Source organism: Sminthopsis crassicaudata, chromosome 5 (genome assembly GCF_048593235.1).
Source record: "Sminthopsis crassicaudata isolate SCR6 chromosome 5, ASM4859323v1, whole genome shotgun sequence".
NCBI lineage: Eukaryota > Metazoa > Chordata > Mammalia > Dasyuromorphia > Dasyuridae > Sminthopsis > Sminthopsis crassicaudata.
This window is the reverse complement of record NC_133621.1, coordinates 252,918,919-252,940,454: the sequence shown is the minus strand read 5'-3', so window position 1 is coordinate 252,940,454 and position 21,536 is coordinate 252,918,919. Positions and strand designations below refer to the sequence as shown.

Sequence of the window (21,536 nt, the reverse complement as noted above, 5' to 3'; positions counted from 1 at the left end):
AAAAATTAAATAGATGGAAATAATCACTAATAATACTTTTTACTGTCTCAATCATATCTATTCATCAAGCAACAAATTTTACCAATCAGCTGAAAAGGCATCAATTGACCTATGTGCCTCCTATAATCACTTTTTAAATTGATTTATATTGAAGGGGTCTTTGATGAGAACATGAGAACAGGAAAGTTTTCACAGGTGATTTTTTTCCCTGAGAGACACTATATCTTTATAGTCTCATTATTGAGAAAAATAAAGAATAGAAGATCTGAGTGTAGCTATTTTTTTCCACCCCTGAGGCTGGGGTTAAGTGACTTGCCCAGGGTCACACAGCTAAGAAGTGTTAAGTGTCTGAGACCAGATTTGAATTTGGGTCCTCCTGAATTCAAGGCTGATGCTCTATCCACTGCGTCACCAACTGCCCCTAAGCTATTTTTAAAATTTCAAAAAATTTCCTTCAGTAGAATAAAATACATCCTCAAATAAGACGGTTTCCACACGTAGATTAAGATCATATATGATTGTTTGGTAGGTATTTCTACAGAGATGTTTTTTAAATGAAGCTCAAAAACACTGGCATCAAGACGAAATTAAACAGTAAGTCAATCATTTGGTAATTGAAGATAAGGGCCTGTCCTTTGTTGTATATGAATAAGAGAAAATCCTCATCAAATTTCTCCAAATATTCTTCTTGGATGATTTTGTCTTAATTTCACTGAGCTATAAAATTTCCCAGCAAAATGCATAATAATCCCCCAAATCTGCTTAATTACAGGCAGTATAAACATAAAGTGGATGATACCTATGGATTGCCTAGAATACAACAGGTGGATAAATGGGAAATTCATTAAAACAATATGTTACTATGAGTTCATCCTGGACTTACCCCCCCAGATAGATAATGGAGGTCAAAATTAAATACATGGTAAAAATAATTGTAGTAGGTGATAGCAAGATAATAAGTCCCATTTTACAAGTGAAGAAACTAACATCATAGTTAAATGAGCAGTTAGGAAGTCAGGATATAACCCTGAACCTGTGACTCTAAATCTAATATGTATTCTACAAACATTTATAATTCTTTGCCTCCAACTTGAACTGTATTTCATTTACCTGTAGAGTTCTAATAGTTTTTTTGTTTGTTTGTTTGTTTGTTTGTTGTTGTTGTTGGTTTTTTTTTTTTTTAATGGGTAGTTTTGACAAAGGTCATGCCTGACTCTTTGTAACCCCATTTGAGATTTTCTTGGCAAAAATACTGCAGTATTTTGCCATTTCCTTCTCCAACTCATTTTACGGATGAGAGAACTGAGGCAAACAAGGTTAACCGACTTCCCCAGCTAGAATGTATCTGAGGCCAGATTTGAACTCAGGTAGATGATTTTTTCTGAATTCATGCCTGGAACTTTATCCAGTGATCAATCCAGCTGCCCCATAGATAGTTTCTATTAAAAGGTATAAAATGAAATCCTATCCCTGATGTCTAAAAAAGTTAAACACAGCAGTAACTAGCACTGATATTATAGCAGCCATATATATATATATATATATATATATATATATATATATATATATATATATATATATATATATATATATATATCCTGTCTTATATCCATGTAGGGTGAAAGTGTAGATGAGCACATGACCTTAATAATAAGTTAACATTTTCAAACCATGGAAGTAGATTATGATGTTAAATGTTTTGTAACAAAACAGGAATGTTAAAAATAATATTTTAAAGTTTTTCAGAACTGTCTTGGACCATTATATTGCTGAGAACACCTGTCATTTGAAATTGGTCATCATATAATATTTTTGTTACTGTGTATAATGTCCTGGTTCTGCTTATTTCACTATGCATTATTTCATGTAATTCTTTCCAAGTTTTTCAAAATAATGATTTTCAAATGTCTAAAATACAAATCTCTATTCTTCAGGAACTCACACTCTGATAAAAAAAAAAAAAAAACATGTAGTTGTGTATGTATATATACATTTATATCATATACCATATACCACATAAGTTATATAGCAATTAAATATACAGTAGTTTGGGAGTATAGGCAACTAGAAAAATATATGTAGCATGCCTTTTAGATTCACTTTTCTCAAATATCACTCTTGTTATTGAACTAGATCCTAGATCCTCATATAATAATAGCTCATTTCCCTAGAAGTACTCAAGGCCCTCTGTTAATAAAGCTTTCAAGTTGCGATCCACTGTGCTCACTATTAACAAGTAACCAGTAAGAATTAATCGTTGTTCAGTTGTTCCAGTAATGCAGAGGCTTCCTTTGGGAAAGACACAGAGGTATTTGCTATTTTCTTCTCTAGCTTATTTTACAGAAGAGGAAATGGAGGTAAAGAATATGAAGTGTTTGTCTGATGTCAAACAGTAAGGATCTGAATCCAGATGTCAATCTGTAAAGATGAGTATTCCTGACCTCATGCTCTATCCACTCCACCACCTGGCTGCCTTTGAGAAAATATTGTATAATATTATGCAATTATAAATTTTTCCATAAATATTTAAGGAGATAATTAAATAAGAATTTAAGGAAATAAAATACCTTAATATTTTAAGTTAATAATAAAATTATATAACAATCATTCTATAATAAGATCAGTTCATTCAAAGTCAATTCTATCAACAATTTATGACATGTTCTCTTACATGCTGAACTTGGAAGAAATGAACTCAAGCATATAGAACATCTGTGGCAACTGGGTAAAAAATAGCTTCCAATTACCAGAAGTCCTTTTTGCCTTGAATGGAGACTCATGCAATTCCTCTTAAATTTAGCTGTATGCTCAGCTTCTAAGGTTAACTAGATCAAAACTGTCAATCTTTTTGCCCTGCAGAGGTCATAACTCTTAGAATCTACTTTATCTTCTCTCAGCTCCCATTTAGAAACACTGTCTTTACTGGTTTAGTCTATTTGATGACTATGGTCACTGTAAGTCAATTCAGACTGAACATTTGGTCCTATGGTCCAGACTCCTCAAGGAGTTCCTGATGCTTAGTTGCTCTGATGAGAGCTCTCTTTCCTTCCCATAAGTTTAAAGGTGGTGGCCAATTGATTAAACCAATGCTATGAAGCATTTCATTCCTTTCAATTAGATTAGAGCCTTCTTTATTCCTGATTTCTAATTTGATGGACTGATGAATTGATTCAATAAAATAGTCTACGACGTCTTCATCCATAGTTAAATGATTTTGACTGGTTCTTTAATTCAAAGAGGAATTCTCTCCTTACTAGCAATATTAATTGGAATTGTAGTATACTCCTATATATAGGTAAGAAAACAAAACTGGTCATCAGTCCCTCTCTTTTGCAATGATGGTAATAGTTAAAAAAGGAGTGACAGTAAAAAAAAAGTCATAAGAAATATATATTTTAAACTGTTTAGAAAAATTATATAAAATTAGTACTCTTAAAGTTAAATCTGTCTATAAAAATCATTGGATTCATATGCTATTTAAAAAAAACCTTGAATTCCATCCATAAAATATTCTCAAAAATAGGAAATTACAAGACAATAAGATGTAGCTAGATATAAGGGACAAGTCACACACAGCTTTTTGTCTGAGAAAAAGAAAGAGAGAGACAGAAAGGAGGCTGAAGGAGAGAAGAAAGACAGAAAGATTTAGGTTTATTAGATATTCAAATGCAACAAACCTTTTTATAAGATAACTGGCCATTTCACTTAACTATGGTCTTGATGAATAATAAGCAAGAATCTGAATATAAAGATGTGTCAGTGTCTACTTCAGAGGATGAATCAATAAATATATTCTTTAAGTATAAGAAAGGTTCTATTCTAGGCACCGGTGATACAAAGACAAAAATGAATAAACTTATCACGATATCTTTTTTAAATAGATAGCTAAATTACATAGTGGTTAAATCACCAGGCCTGGAATCAACAAGAATTAAGTTTAAACTCAGTCTCAAAGACCTAGGGACATTATTCATCTTTTGTTTGCCTCAGTTTCCTCAATTGTTAAAAATGGGGATGATAATAATACCAAACTAAGGTTTAGGAGATTCAATAGATATGTTATAACACATTATAAGATGCTTATAATATAATAGGTTCATTTCAATATATTTTATACAGTAGGTACTTTTTAAATGTTAGCTATTATTATTATGGTGTATATGAAAACATAAAAGATGGAAGGAGAGACTGGCCTACGAAAATGACCTCTTTGGAACATGCATTACCTTCTAGCAATGCTACCTTCTAGCAAACTACAAAAACACTTTTCTAACTTTCTTCTGGAATTGTGGGAAATAAGTTCTTTCAATCTCCTAATTCAAAGCATGCACAGTTATCTTATAATCCTGTGCTGTCAGTTTACTGTTGATGATTTTAACAAAATGAGGGGAAAAAAGACATTTTAACTGACCGCTGACCTAGAACAGCATGTTCATATAAGGGTCAATTGATAACACACACACACACACACACACACACACACACACAATACCTCTATCTTCCTTGGCAGTTTTCCAGTAAAGAGAAAGAAGAAATGGTATAATACTATGGGTGGAATGAAATTATTAATTAATTATTAACGGTTGTTCCCTGCAAGGGCATCTGCCTACTCTTCCTACCTAGGCACCATGTGGCTATGAATATATGGAGTTACCTTAGTTTCTTACTCTGTTGTGTTAATGTTTTATTTTTCCCCAGATATTAGGTACTTGGTTTAGATATTGTAAACTAAAAGATAGACAAGGTCACCAGAAGTCTAGCAGTTATAGTCACAGAATCATTTGCTGATTTTCCTCCTTAAATCAACTACCCTCTCACTTTTGAATGTCCTTAAATACCTGATGTCTTCTCACTCTGGGACACCCTTCCATATATCAGCACCATTCTTACATTGGTGAGTTCCTAACAGGGATTTAATTTTGAAAATGGGACTAGAACAGAAATACTTTACTACTTTTTTGGCTGTGCTTGTTACTATAAGGAATTTGTCACCAAGCTTATTTTCTAGAATCTTTTATATCCTCTCTTTCCCCTCCTCTTTATATATCACCTTATCTTATCAAATATAAATTCTTTGAAATCAAGGGTTGTCTTTTTCTTTCTCCTCTCCTCCTCTTCCTCTTTCCCTCTCTTCTTTATTGTCCTCCTCTCCTCCTCTTTTTCTATTTTTCTTTCTCCTCCTTTCCTTCTTCCTTCTCCTCTTCCTCCTTCTTGTCCTCTTTTTTCTCCTCCTCTTTTTCCCCTTTTCTTCCTCATTTTTCTTTTTCTCCTTCTTGTCCTTCTCCTCTCCCTCTTCTTTTTCTTTTCCCTTCTCCTCTTTTTCCTCCTTCCCCATCTCCTTGTCCTTTTCCATCTCTTTGTCCTTTTCTCTTCCTCCTCCATAACCCCAGTATTTACTATAGTGCCTAGTACATAATAAACAATTAAATGTTAATGACCTTCTCAAAATCATAGAAGGCAAGCTAGTATAGAAGCAACTCTGAGGAACAATCAGAGTGATCCATCTCAGCAATTAATTGACTTATTAGTCAAGACCCTATGACCTGAAAACAAGGAAAAAAACTTAGCTAACAGCTTGTCCACACCTAGGAGAAAACTTGGAAGATAAAGGTTGGCTGTCTCTATATTTCAGCACACTCTTCTCTGACTGATGGGCTGGAACAAAGTGGGAAACTAGTTTGGGAGAGGTTTATACTTGGATCCTTCCTTTAACTTCTCAGTTAATATTCCTTTGGAAAAGGTAATCAACATAATTGGGTTACTGGGAATGGAGGAAATATCAGTGGGTTGGATAATATTAAGAATAGTAACTAATTGACTGATATTAGGGACAAAAGACCAGAGTGGTAATTTTGAATGTAGTACTACAAAACATCCTCAATTTTATATTTATAGAGCTCTGAAAGGAGGAGACAGCTATATTCTGAGAGACTACAAATGTTTAAGACAGTGATTTCTCAGGTTATGTGTTTTAGAAGCTGATATAAATTACAAAAAAGAATTCAGCAAAATTTTAAAAATAAATAACTGTGCAACTTTATATTTTGTGATCTAAAACAAAAATGAGAACAGGGGATGTTTAAGAATACTGAAAGAATCAAAAGACTTATGATTTATTACTTATATACCTTATATAAGTTAATGTAGCATAGGCTATATTAAAAACTGAACACTTCTATGAAAAAATAAAAGCAATAATATCAGAGAGAAGAAATTACATGTTGAAATTTTAGAAGTCACTTCAGAATCTGCTCTCTATTCAATCAATTTACTAATATGTGGTAGCAAATCAGTTCCAAAAGAGAAGAAAAGAAATTGCATGCCATTACAATACCTGCAACTTGACCACAGATGCATCATGAATATAAAATGTATTGTTTTGTTGATTACAAAATATGCATTTGATTCAATAGAGCAAAATAAAATTTTAAGACTTTGCTCTAACCAGGAACTGTTTCCTACCCATATGTTAAGGGCACTCCTTATTTCTTGATCATTGGAACCAGAAGAAAACTTTAAGTCAATCATCTTTGAATATCAATACAATCAAAATATAAAAGAAAGATGTTTAAGGTTGAAATAGGTATTTTTGGGAGAATATATATTAGGATGTGATTATTCTACTGACAGCTATGATATTAAAATCACTGAATGTTAAGAATAATTAAGGAGGATTAGAAACAAATGCAAGCATATTTGTCACAATTTTACGGTTTTGTTATTGAATCCCATCAATACTTGTATGACCTAGGTATATATCCTGCTTTTGACACATACTAGCTCTATAATCCTAGTAAGACAGAATTTCTTACCTACTCAGATATAATAAGTATTTGAGTACTAATTATATTAGATGGTGGTAAATCAAAGAAAAGATGAAAAATAATTTCTACCCTCTATGAGTTTCTATCTAATGCATAATATTTATGACAGGAGTTTGGGAAAGATTGAGGAAATCTGGGGCTGAATGAGAAGTAGACATATGATTCTTGTTTCATTCACTTACTGTCAAAATATCTGATGAAACTGATAGATTAAGAAAAAGAAGCTATTCCAGTGAATTGAGAATAGTTGGCTTGGGGCCTGATTGATATTATTGAATTCCCATATCTATCAAATTTTCCCTAAATAATGTACTCTAGTTGGAAGATTCTGAATCATACACTTAGAGGATTATAAGACATAAAATATGTTACAAATCAACAGATCAACAAGCATTTATTAAGCACTTACAATGTGCCATTTACCAACATGATGTACTAATAATCTCTTCTATTTTATCTTACAAATAAGAAAAATGAAGCTTAGAAGTATTAAATTTTCATTTGGCTAGGTCTTAAAAATAGAGCAGAGCTTGAGGCAAGAGATGACCCATACTTTACTCTCCAGTCAGATTTGCATTTGTTTCATATGATAAAGTGAAAAATAATATTCTAGGATCAAACATGACCAAAAACCTGCATAGCAATTCTATATATATATATATATATACATATATACAATTCCACATGTGTAACCTTGGACAAATAATTTAATCTTTGGGCAACTCAAATATCTTTACTTGTAAAATTAGGAAACTTAACTAGTTATGTTCTTAGATCTAGTAGATGGATTGGAGATTCAATTCCCCAAGTCCAAATCTGGCCTTATCGACACTTCTTAACTATGAAACCCTGAGCAAGTCAAACAACTCTATTTGCCTTGGTTTCCTCATTTGTGAAATGAGATGGAAAAGAAAATGGCAAACCATTTTAGTATCTTTGCCAAAAACAAACAAAACCTAAATAAGGACATAATGAAATAACTAGACAAAATCTTATTCAATTCTAAATCTGTTATCCTATTAATATACAGTTGAGTATTTGTCCTTTTTTCTAGATATAAAAGAAAACATTTTGAATGAAATGGAAAACAATATGTTTACATAAATATGCTAAATATATTTAATAGTAATTTCATAATAAATGTTTAATATATATATGTATATATATATATATATATATATATATATATATATATACATAGTATATATTTGAAACTCATCCAATACAAAACTTTTTCCTTCAGTATGTTTTTAAAGAAAATGGAATAATCATTTTACTAAACAGAACTAAAGCTATGTGCACATATTCAGTTGTTAATCTTATACATACTCATCCTTGGTATAATTTTTATCAATACTCATTTTAATTTAAATCATTTACTGAAGGAATGCTGCCCATTACTTAAATGCTTGATAGATTACTTTTTTTTACAGACAGTTACATAATCACAAAACTGAACAAATGCAGAATTTCAAGTTGTAAAAAGTGTGGGAGGCAGGATAATTGATTAGGTCTTAAATTTTGGTTAAAATTTCACAAAAAAAATTCCTCTTACTCTAGCTAGTCTCATCTCAAAATCAAAGGAATATAAAACTAATGATACTATACTCTTTAATTTTTTTTTAGTTATTAAGTGTGATTCATAATCTGTCAAACATAAGCATAAGAACCACTGAAGTGAAAATCCTACACATTACACATTGCTAGAAAGACATGTCATGTGTATTTCAAAATAGATTTATTCAGCATTTCCCAGAAAAATTTTTTGTAACCAAGAGGGAAAACATCCAAGTACTTGCATACTTGCTTTATTTTAGCAAAGTTTTGCTTTCCAATGGGAAAAGAAAGTCATTTGGTAACAATAATACACTTAAAGGAAATAATTCATGAAATTAGCCCATCCCAATTAATTGCTTAAATTTTTTAATTTTCTATTTCCTCTAATGAAGAAAAACTGCTTTAATTTTTAGCTCTGTAGATAATTTGTTTTGACATATCTAGAATAATTAATCATTAGAAATTAAAAATTGTACTTAAAGTCCTACACATATGGCCACAGATAGAGTAAATGCAGTTGAACGACTTGGGAGTGTTCAATGTAAAGAAGAGAAAAGCATAGGGGAAGAAGATAGGAAATGATTGCTTTCTCCAAACATGTAAAGAACTGTTACATAGAAGAAAGATGTCATATTTTATATGGTTTAAGTAAACAGATTTAAGACTACAATAAAGTTACAGAGAAGCATATTTTAATTACAAGAAAGAATGAAATCCCTTAGAATCAGTAATGGAACTTCCCATGCTAGAGATCTTTAAATAGAGTATATATATCACCTTTTGGAATAATAAAATGGGCTAGGTCAAACTTGAAAAAAGATGAGCAATTCAAACAATGAACAGGGCACCGTATAGCCATTTTTATTATTGAAAAATCAATGCTAATTTGAAACTATACTCAAAAAGTTATCAGACTGTGCATACCCTTTGACCCAGCAGTGTTACTACTGGGTTTATATCCCAAAGATATATTAAAGAAGGGAAAGGGACCTGTATGTGCCAAAATATTTGTGGCAGCCCTTTTCATAGTGGCTAGAAACTGGAAAATGAATGGATGCCCATCAATTGGAGAGTGGCTGAGTAAATTATTATATATGAATGTTATGGAATAGTATTGTTCTATTAAGAAATTATCAATAGGATGAATACAGAGAGGCTTGGAGAGACTTACATGAACTGATGCTAAGTGAAATGAGCAGAATCAAGATATCATTATAGATCATTATATACTTCAGCAACAATACTATATGAGCATCAATTCTGATGGACGTGGCTATCTTCAGCAATGAGAGGATCCAAATCAGTTCCAATTGATCAATGATGAATAGAACCAGCTACACCTAGCGAAAGAACACGGGGAAACGAGTGTGGACCACAACATAGCATTTGCATTCTTTCTGTTATTGTTTTCTTGCATTTTTGTTTTTCTTCCTAGGTTATTTTTACCTTCTTTCTAAATCCGATTTTTTCTTGCGCAATAAGATAACTGTATAAATATGTATAGATATATTGTATTTAACATAGACTTTAACATGTTTAACATGTATGGGACTGCCTGCCATCTAGAGGAGGGGGTAGTGAGAAGAAGGGGAAAAGTTGGAACAGAAGATTTTGCAAGGATCAATGTTGAAAAATTACCCATGCATATGTTTTGTCAATAAAAAACTATAATAATAAAAAAAGAAAAATCAATGCTAAAAACAGGTCTTATTAACTGAAAGTCACTGACATCAATCAACCAACAAAATAAGCATTTATTAAGCCCCACACTTTAACTATGTCGGACATTAAAGTAGGAACTAGACAAATATGAAAAATAAAATTCCCTGTTCTCAGGAAATTGACATTCTATCAGGAAAAAGGAGAGATATATACCACATGGGTTTGTATTCACACACATAAAGAATAAATTCAAGATATTTATGGAAGGAAGGCACCAACAATTAAGAGATTATGTAGTACTTTGTGTAGTAAACACAGGATGAAGATATTGTCATGACCTTGTTGACACTGATGGAAGAGGATTAGCATAAATAAAATCTTAAGCACTTAAACATAAATTCTCTATTCATACCACAATTTGTTTAGCAAGAAAAAAATGACTTCACTACTTTTAATTTATAAAACATCTACAAAGTTTTAGGCATTTTGTGCAAGCTGAACAAATTATCAAATCTAAAAAAAATGACCTTTTCACTCTGATCTTATTTCTTTGAAAAATAAATAATGACATATTGTAGTTATTCTACTCAGGCATCAGATAAGCCTGGTGAGACAAGCCAAAAATAAAAAGGGACCAATTAGTAAGAGGATATTTCAGAAATAATCTTAATAGACTAAGATAAGAGATATTGCTATAAGATAGCTTTTATGTTCATAAGTATTTTCATAGTTTACTTTTGTTTAAAGCACATAAAGAGCATCTATTTTTAATTATGTTTCACAAAACCTGAATATATGGGCTAATAAAACAAGATTGATAAAACAACATCAATTTTATATGGAAATCTAGTTGATTAAACACACTGCAGGAATGAATCAAGCTCAAGTTAGGAGAGAGTCAACTGTCAGATAATTTCATTTTAATAAGTTGGATATGTACAAGATGGGATCAAAGATATTATTTTTCCAACATTGACCTTTGCATAACCTTTTGTTGCAAATTTTCCCCTCCTTCCCCCCACTCTCTCCCTTAGCTGGCAAGTAGTCCAATACATGTTAAATATAGTGAAATACATGTTAGATCCAACATATATGTATATATATATGTGTGTGTATATTTATATATATACACATATTTATACAATTATCTTGTTGCAAAAGAAAAATCAAATCAAGAAGGAAGAAAATGAAAAACTGAGAAAGAAAACACAATGCAAGCAAATAACAGCAGAGAGAGTGAGAATGCTCTTTTGTGTTCCATACTCTGTTCCCATAGTTCTTTCTCTGGGTGTAGATGACTCCCTTCGTAACTGCACAAGTTGAACTGTTTTGAATCATCTCAATATTGAAGAAAGCCACTTCCATCAGAATTGATACTTGTATAGTCTTGTTGTTGCCATGTATCATTGTTATGTTATAGTACCTTGAAACAAGGTACTAAGTGGAATTGAGGAGACAATGTTTAAATCTAGTTTAGCATTGATTTAACCCTACAACAAATAATGGTTTCCTAGTGATGTAATGATTGGTGTGGAGCATATAAGCTAGAAGCTCTCAGGGCCAAAAAAGACAAGCCCACTAGAAACTCTTGAAGACTGAGACATTCATTCCATTGTCCACCTTTGTGGTGGCTGGAGGCTGAAGCACAAACCTTTGGATTTGGAGAGATTCAGAGGGCAGAGAAGGAGGCAAGAGCTTAAGTTCTCGGAACCAAGGAGAGAGATAGTCTTCTAAGAAAATTAACCCGGGCCTCAGAAAAGGAGACAAGACTTTGAAAGAGGCAATAAAGAATTTGGATTTTCACACCTAGCTATACTTGTGGCGATTACTGAACTGAAACGGAGGCTGCTTCCAGAGACCCCAAGAAAACCTCAACAGAGAACATTATATTTTAGGGAGAACATTCCATATAATGATCTCCTGGTTCTGCTCATTTCACTTAGCATCAGTTCATATAAGTCTCTCTAAGCCTCTCTAAAATCATCCTGGTGATCATTATTTATAGAACAATAGTATTCCAAACATTCATATACCATAATTTATTCAGCCATTCTCCAATTGATGGGCATCCACTCAGTTTCTAGTTTCTTTCCACTATGAAAAGGGCTGCCACAAACATTTTTGCACATGTAGATCCTTTTCCCTCCTTTAGGATCTCTTTGGGATATAAGCCCAATAGAAACCCTGCTGTGTTATGGGCCAGAACTCTGTACTTGAAACAAGAATTCTGCCAAGGTGCTAACAGAGTGGAATTGATAAGACAATGGTTATCTAGTTTAGCATGGTAATTAATAGTTAGTTCTCTAGTTCAGTATGATTGATTTAATCTTACAACAAATAATGGTTCCCTAGTGATATGATGATTGGTTTAGACTCAGTATACTGTAAATAATCTAATTATAATAGAGCATATACACTGGGACAAACTCAGCCAGGGTCAGAGTTGGAGAAGACAGAGGACTGGAGGGGGAGCTCAAGCTCTCAAAGTCAAGGAGAGAGATTCACTCTATCTCACACCACCATGGTGGCAGGCTTCTCCTCCTTTGCTTATCCACTGCAACCAAGATTCCAGAAGGCCTCCAAGAAAACTAGCCCAAGCCCCAGGCAAGGAGACAATACAGAATTTAGACTTTAACACCTGGCTATTCTTGTGTTGATTGTTGAAAGGAAGGCTGCTCCAAGACCTCCAGGAAACCAACAGAAACACTACACTGCTGCATCAAAGGGTTTGCACAGTTTGATAACTTTTTGAGCATAGTTCCAAATTGCTCTCGAGAATGGTTGGATCCATTACAATTCCACCAACAATGTATCAGTGTCCCAGTTTTCCCATATTCCCTCCAATATTCTTCATTATCTTTTCTTATCATCTTAGCCAATCTGAGAGATGTGTAGTAGTATCTCAGAGTTGTTTTAATTTGCATTTCTTTGATCAATAGTAATTTGGAGCACCTTTTTGTGTGGCTACAAATAGTTTCAATGTCTTCATCTGAAGAATGTCTATTCATATCCTTTGACCATTTATCAATTAGAGAATGGCTTGAACTATTCAATTCTCTATATATTTTAGAAATGATGCCTTTGTCAGATCATTTGGACGTAAAAATGCCTTCCCAGTTTATTGCTTCCCTTCTAATCTTGTCTGCATTAGTTTTATTTGCACAAAAACTTTTAAACTATTAATAATCAAAATTATCTATTTTATGATCAATAATAATTTATAGCTTTTCTGTGGTCACAAATTCTTTCCACCTTCACAAATCTGAGAGGTAAACTATGTTCTTCTAATTTGTTTATAGTATCATTCTTTATGTCTAGATCATGAACCCATTTCAATCTTGGTATATGATGTTAGGTGTGGGTCTATGACTACTTTCTGTCATACTAGTTTCCAATTTTCCCAGTAGTTTTTGTCAAATAGTAAATTCTTATCCCAAAAGCTGGGGCCTTTATGCTTGTCAGATACTAGATTGTTATAGTCATTGGTTATTTCGTTCTGTAAACCTAACCTATTCCACTGATCAACTTCTTTACTAGCCAGTACCAAATGGTTTTGATGACCGCTGCTTTATAATATAGCTTTAGATCTGGTACAGCTGGGCCACCTTCATTTGCTTGTCTCTTCATTAATATCTTTGAGATTCTTGACCTTTTGTTCTTCCAGATGAATTTTGTTATTATTATTTCTAGTTCAGTAAGATAGTTTCTTGGTAGGTTGATTCATATAGCACTAAATAAACAGATTAGTTTAGGGAGCATTGTCATCTTTATTATGTTTGTTCGACCTATCCATGAGCACTTGATATTTTTCCAATTGTTTAGATCTGACTTTATTTGCGTGGAAAGTGTTTTATACTTTTTCTTCTATATTTACTGACTTTCTCTTGGCAAATAAATTCCCAAATATTGTATATTATCAACAGTTATTTTTAATGGAATTTCTCTTTATGTCTCTTGCTATTGGATTTTGTTAGTGATGTATAAGAATGCTGATGATTTGTTGGATTTATTTTGTATCCTGCCAATTTGCTATAGCTGTGGACTATTTCTAATAGCTTTTTAGTAGGATCTCTGGGGTTCTCTAAGTAAACCATCATACCATTTGCAAAGAGTGATAATTTGGTTTCTTCATCACCTACTCTAATTTCTTTAATCTCTTTTCTCTTATTGTCAAGGTGTAAGCATTTCTAATACAATATTGAATAGCAATGATGATAGTGGGGAATTTTGTTTCACCCCTGATCTTATTGGGATTGCTTCTAGTTTATCCTCAATACATATGATGCTTACTGATGATTTTAAATAGATGCTATTGACTATTTTAAGGAAAAGTACATTTATTCCTATATTCCCTAGTGTTTTTAATAGTTTTTGATAAGATGTTCAATTTTATCAAATGCTTTTTCTGCATCTATTGAGATAATCACATAGTTTTTGTTAATTTGGTTATTGATATAGTCAATTATGCCAATAGTTTTCCTAATATTGAACCAACCACTCATTCCTGGTATAAATCCTACTTGTATTATTCTGGGAATGATTATCCGTAATCTCTTTGCTAATATTTTATTTAAGATTTTTGCATCAATATTCATTAGGGAGATTGCTCTATAATTTTCTTTCTCTGTTTTCTTCTTACCTGGTTTAGGTGACATGTCTGTGTCATCAAAGAAATTTGGTAAGAATCCTTCATTCCCTGTTTTTTCAAATAGCTTACATAGTATTGGAGTTAATTGTTCTTTAAATGTTTGGTAAAATTCACATATAAATCCATCTGGTCCTGGGGATATTTTCTTGGGAGTTGATTAATAGCTTGTTCTATTTATTTTTTCTAAAATTGGACTATTTAATCAATTTATTTCCTCTTCTGTTAATCTGGGAAATTATATTTTTTGTAGGTATTCCTTCATTTCACTTAGGTTGTCAAATTTATTGGCATAAAGTTGGGCAAAGCAACTTCTTTAGAAGTTAGAGTAACTGCTCTAGTTTCCTCTTCATTGATGAATAGTTCTCCCTTTTCATTTTTTAGACTGACAATCTGATTTTCCTCTTTCCTTTTTCTAGTCAAATTAACTAAAAGTTTATCTATTTTGTTGTTTTTTCATAAAATTAACTCTTAGTTTTTTTTTTTTTTTAATTCGAAAGTTTTTTTTTGTTTGTTTCAATTTTATTGATCTCTCCTTTTATTTTTAGAATTTCAAGTTTGGTATTTGATTGGGGTTTTTAATTTGTTCTTTTTCTAGCTTTTTTAGTTGCAAACCCAATTTACTGATCTTCTCTTTCTCTATTTTATGCAAGTAAGCATCTAGAGATATAAAATTTCTCCCTATTACCACTTTGATTGCAACTCACAAATTTTGGTATATCATTATTGTCATTTTCTTGGATGAAGTTATTGATTGTGCCTATGATTTGCTGTTTCACCTATTCATTCTTTAGGATGAGATTATTTTCTTTCCAATTTATTTTTGGTGTATTTTTCCTTTACTGAATATAATTTTTATTGCATCATGAGCTGAGAAAAATGCATTTACTATTTTTGCCTTTCTGCATTTGATTTTGAGATCTTTATGTCCTAATGGTCAGTTTTTGTATAATTTCCATGAACTATCAAGAATGAAGTATACTCCTTTCTGTCTCCATTCAATTTTCTCCAAAGATCTATCATGTCTAGTTTTTGTAGTACTCTATTTACCTCTTTAACTTCTTTCTTATTTATTTTGTGGTTTGATTTATCTGGTTTTGAGAGAGCAAGGTTGAGATATTCCACTATTATAATTTTGCTATCTATTTCTTCTTGAAACTCTCTTAACTTCTTTAGGAATTTAGATGCTATACCACTTGGTGCATATATATATATATATATATATATACTTAATATTGATATTGCTTCATTATCTATGGTACCCTTTAAAAAGATATAGTTTCCTTCTTTATCTCTTCTAAATAGGTCATTTTTTTTTGCTTGATCTGAGATCAGGATGCTACCCCTGCTTTTTGTTTGTTTGTTTGTTTTTAAAAATCTTCTCATCTTGTCTTTTTTCTAATGGTCAAATTACTAGCTGTATCTACTACATTTAAGTCCATCAAATCTAATGCCATTGTTTTAAAGATGAAGACTAGAGATACATGGGAGTTAAATAACTTGCTTAAGATTACACAGGACATAAGCATGATGAGCAAAATTTTAACATATATCTTAGAAATGATATCATAATTTGACCATCTCTAGTAGCCTTATATAATTAATTAATTCCATATTGTTTCAGTTTGAACTATATGAGACCTATACAGTATATTTTTCATCAAATGAGCTACTGCATTGTGTGAACATTTCTAGCAAAAGTTGAAAGACAGTTCAAAAGCATGGTGGCCATGTGCCAGGAAATTTGCAACTCTCCATCGGAGAACAGATGGCACAAGTAACAGGGGAAATTTGCAATAGACCTACCTTGGCACTCTTCCAAAATGGCAACTTACCATTTTTTAGCAAGATAGTTCTTCAGTCTGATACTGAGTATTAACATTTGTATATATAATTTTCAAATAGCTTTGGAAAAGAAGAGAATATGGGAACCATGGCAGATATAATAGGGTTGTACAGTGGGGCACACATTTTACATAAGGTAAGTTTCCAACATTGGCAAGTAAAGTCAAAATCACATAACATCAATATTATCCTCTCTCTACTGGATATATGATTTTTGAGTAAGAATATGCTTTAAATAGGTAGAGCAGAGATAGAAAGTATGACTGATTTCGGAGAAGGAATATGTCATATTTTTCTCCTCTTCTGACCTTTCCCTTCTCTGTCACTCTCCTTCCTTCCTGCCCATTGTTAAGAAATTCATCTTTCCAATGAAGAGAGAGCAAAAGCTATTTCATCTAATGTTTTTGTATCCCCATACCTGAGACAAGTCCTAAAACATGGTAGATGTTTTATTCATGTTCACTGATTGATAAATTGATCAATTTCACTTTGGCCATTTGCTCTTTGAATGGGAAGGTAATTGGAATTGTCCCCAGTTTTAAAATTGCTTCTCTCTTCTTCTGAGTACATCTGTATACATCAATCAACAAATCTATCCTATGTAGATCTCATATATAAAACAAATATAAATCAGTCCCTGCTTTCTAGGAAAACTTATATTGTAGTGTTGTTTTCTGTCATAAATAAGGAGTAGCAAAACCATGTCTAGTGAAACTCTATTACCTAACTTCATTACAATGGTTTTCTCCAGTGCCAAGAATTTTTTTCCCTATAGTTGCTAGTTTTCCTGGCTTCCTTTAAGATTCAACTTATTTTTGAACTTTCCATAGGAAGCCTTTCCCAATATGTCTTCACTCCATTTTGAGGAATTCCTTCCCTTTCCTTTAATCTTGCCATCAGTTTATACTACATACATTTTATATCTACATATTTATTTGAACATTATCTCCCAGCTAAAATCATGAGCTCCTTGTTTCTACCTTTTTTATTTATTTTTTGCTGAAACAGTTGGGTTAAATGACTTGCCCAAGGTCACACAGCTAGGAAGTATTAAGTATCTGAGACCAGATTTTAACTCAGGCTCTCCTGGCTGATGCTCTATCCACTGTGCCATCTAGTTGCTTCTTGTTTCTACTTTTCTTTGCATCTCCAACAGTTAGCAAAGTGCCTGGCACACAGCAAGATTTTAATAAATGTACATGCCCTAAAGAGAATAAATATTATCCCATCCATACCACTATTCCAAATATTCAAGTATAAGGTAATTTCCTTGAAAGTGATAACTGTTTTACTTTTTCTTTTGTATCTCTAATTATTTGTACCTCTAATTAAAGAAGTTTATAGCAGATAGTTTAACTAAGTAATTTATAACTATAAACTAATATTGCCTAAACTACTATTAAACAGAAATTAAATTCTTACATATTGCTAGTTTGGGGGTTTTGGATGGGCTTCATAAAGTAATCCAATGACTAGAAATTTAGAGTGTAAAGTTCCTTACTTTCAATTATTTCCAAAAGGAAGTAAAGTCCTCATTGTCTTTCAGTTTGTTTAAGTTTAATCTGCAAAACAAAAGCATGCTATATTTTAAATAATTGGCGGTTTCAAATTCCTTTGCTGTTTTCGTGTTAGATCTTTCCCCATACACATTTTTTTTAAAGCAATACAACTAGAAGATGGGGGGGGGGGAAGGCAAAGAAGGTTATAGTGATTTTCTGCTGAGTGTTCTGATGCTTTTTCCACTCTAGAGTCTCCTTATTTTGCAAACTGATAAAGAGAATTTATTACCTCTATTCCCTGTAGTTTTTATTATTATATTGGTGTGCCAAAACACCTACCAGGATAATGTACTTTTTATTACTAAAACTAAATTATGTGTTTATATTTTTCTTTATTATGCTTTTCTAGAAATATGAGTAGAAAAATATGCTCACTCCTTGAGTGAACCTTGAAATGGCACATAGGAGGTGCTTAACAAATATTTGCTAATATATTTAAATGATCCAAATTGTTCTTTACAACATTATTTTGGTTTAAAGACATTTAATCTGCTAATAAGTCAAGAATCAGATGTTAAATATCTACTAAGCATCAGGGACTATGCTAGGTGGTTGAGATAAAAAGCCAAGCCAAGCAAAAGAAAACAAAACACTACTTTGTCAAGGAGTTTACAATCTAATGAAGAGACAAACAAAATATGTAGAAGTTAAAATGAAGATAATCTTGAAGATAAGGATGGGTAGAAAAAGGGCAGGGAATGAGAAGATGAGTCTTAAAAGAAGGCAGAAGGTAGAAGAAAGGAGGAAAAGCTTTCTAGGCATAAGAAATAGTCATCTTAGAATGGAGCCCTGGTGCAACCAATATAGTTAGATCTTAGAATACATGAAATGAATTTAAGATTGGAAAAGTAGAAAGGAGACAGGTTATAAAGAGCTATAAAAACTAAAATAAGATTTTATAATTGATATTTTAGGTAATAAGGACCCTGTATAGGACAGTTCAATGCTATTGTAAGAATCAAATGAAAGAATGGATGTAAATAATTTTGCAAAACTTAAATGCTGTTATTATTATTATTGGTTGATGTTATTATTAGCTTCTGGTCACCAGATTTCTCATCTAATGATGATTCTGGTTCCTGAGCCTTTTACTGCATATATGATAAATTCAAGCAATGTATATAGAATAATACTGTGGTATGGTGTTAAATCTTTAACAACTGAGCTCTGGGGGGAGGAGATGGAACCCATACATATATACATATATACATATATATACACAGAATCTATTATTATTTAGCTAGCAGAAAAAGCCAGCAATAATCATGATTTTTTGACAATGCAAAAGCAAAACCAGATCTAATTAGAAGAGATAAGCTGACAAATTACATTTTGCTAAAAGGTACTATAATGAAATAATAAAACAATTTACAGCAAGTTTCTTTAATAAAAGCCTCATTTCTCAAATGAATATTGAAGCTAAAGCTAAATCAAATTTTGAAAAAAATAGTCATTGCTCAATTGAAAGACATGAACAGACATTTTCAGATGAAGAAATCAAATCCCTCTATAGTCACATGAAAAAATGTTCTAATTCAATATAGATTAGACACATGCATAATAAGACAATTCTAAGATCTTATCTTATACCTATTATAAATTACAAATGTTGGAGGATATAAAGGAAAACAGGCAGCAATATATGGTTTGTGGGGTAGCAAAGTGGTCTAATTTGGACCTATGCCCAAAGAGTAATAAAACTATATACCCTTTAATCCAGTAATACTACTACAAACTCTTTATTCCAGTGAGATCAAAGGAAAAGGAAAGGATCTATATGTGTTAAAATATTTATAGCAGCTCTTTTTTGTAGTAGCAAAGAATTAGAAACTGGAGGGCTGTTCATCAGTTGAAGAATGGCTGAACAGATTGTGGCATATAATCATGATGGAATACTATTGTAGAACCACACAATGGAAAGCAAAATAATTTCATAGAAAAAGGAATATCTATATGAGTTGATGCAAAGGGAAATGAGAACAATCAGGAGATTGCTGTGCCAAAGTTAACAGCAAAATTGATGATCAATCCTAAAAGAATTGGCTACTCTGATCCACACAGTGATCCACAAAAATTCCAAAGGATTCATGATTTATATATTTAAAAAAATACTATTTGTCTCTAGAAGGGGGGGAAAGAACTAATGAACTCTTGAGTGAAAAACAAAATCTTATTTTCTCTTTTTTTGTATTAAAAATGTTGCTGATAGTTTTTTTATTGCATGATTTCACTATTTTATGATATATATATATATATATATATGATATATAAAATAATATATATTATTTTGCTTGTTTTCTCAGTGTGTGGATTGGTTTGGATTGGAGGTTGGAAGAGAAATAGGAGCTGAAAATTGAAAAAGGAAAGAATGTTAAAAATTAATAAATAATTTTAAAAGGAATAATAATTTTTAGTTTATTATATAAAATTTCAGTGTGATAATTATGGATGGTACTATTAAGTAGTATATTTAATGAAGAGGAAATTAGGGCAATAATTAAGAGCTACTTTGCCCAACTTTATGCCAATAAATTTGATAACTTAAATGAAATGGAAGAATACCTTTAAAAATATAGGCTGCCCAAATTAACAGAGGAAGAAGTAAATTGGTTAAAAATCCCATCTTAGAAAAAGAAATAGAACAAGCTATTAATCAATTCCCTAAGAAAAAATCCCCTGGACCAGATGTATTTACATGTGAATTCTACCAAACATTTAAAGAACAATTTACTCCAATGTTATATAAACTATTTGAAAAAATAGGGATTGAAGGAGTCCTACCAAATTTCTTTTCTGACACAGACTATTGGTACTGATACTTAAACCAGGTAGGTTGAAAAGAGAGAAAGAAAATTATAGACCAATCCCCCTAATGAATATTGATGCTAAAATCTTACATGAAATATTAGCCAAAAGATTACAGAAAATCATTCCCAGGATAATACACTATGACCAAGTAGGATTTATATCCAGGAATGCAGGGCTGATTCAATATTAGGAAAACTATTAGCATAATCAACTATATCAATAACCAAATTAAAAAAAAAAAAACATATGATCATCTCAATAGATGCAGAAAAAGCATTTGACAAAATCCAACATTCATTCCTAATAAAAACATTTGAGAGTACAGGAATAAATGAACTCTTCCTTAAAATAGTCAGGAGTATATATTTAAAACCGTTAGTAAGCATCATAAATAATGGGGATAAACTGGAACCTTTCCCAGTTAAGATCAGGAGTGAAACAAGGTTGCCCAGTATAACCATTACTATTCAATATTGTATTAGAAACACTAGCCTCAGCAATAAAAGTCCAGAAAAGAGATTAAAGGAATTAAGATAAGTAATGAAATCAAATTACCACTCTTTGCAGATGATATGATGGTATGCTTAGAGAACCCCAGAGATTCTACTAAAAAGCTATTAGAAATAATTCATAACT

The 21,536-nt window shown here is 31.8% G+C and overlaps 1 protein-coding gene across 1 annotated transcript in view; it reads right to left on the bottom strand.

Annotated features, from left to right (window-relative positions):
• Positions 1-21,536, bottom strand: part of NAV3 (neuron navigator 3) — a 490,821-nt gene that overhangs the window by 126,049 nt on the left and 343,236 nt on the right.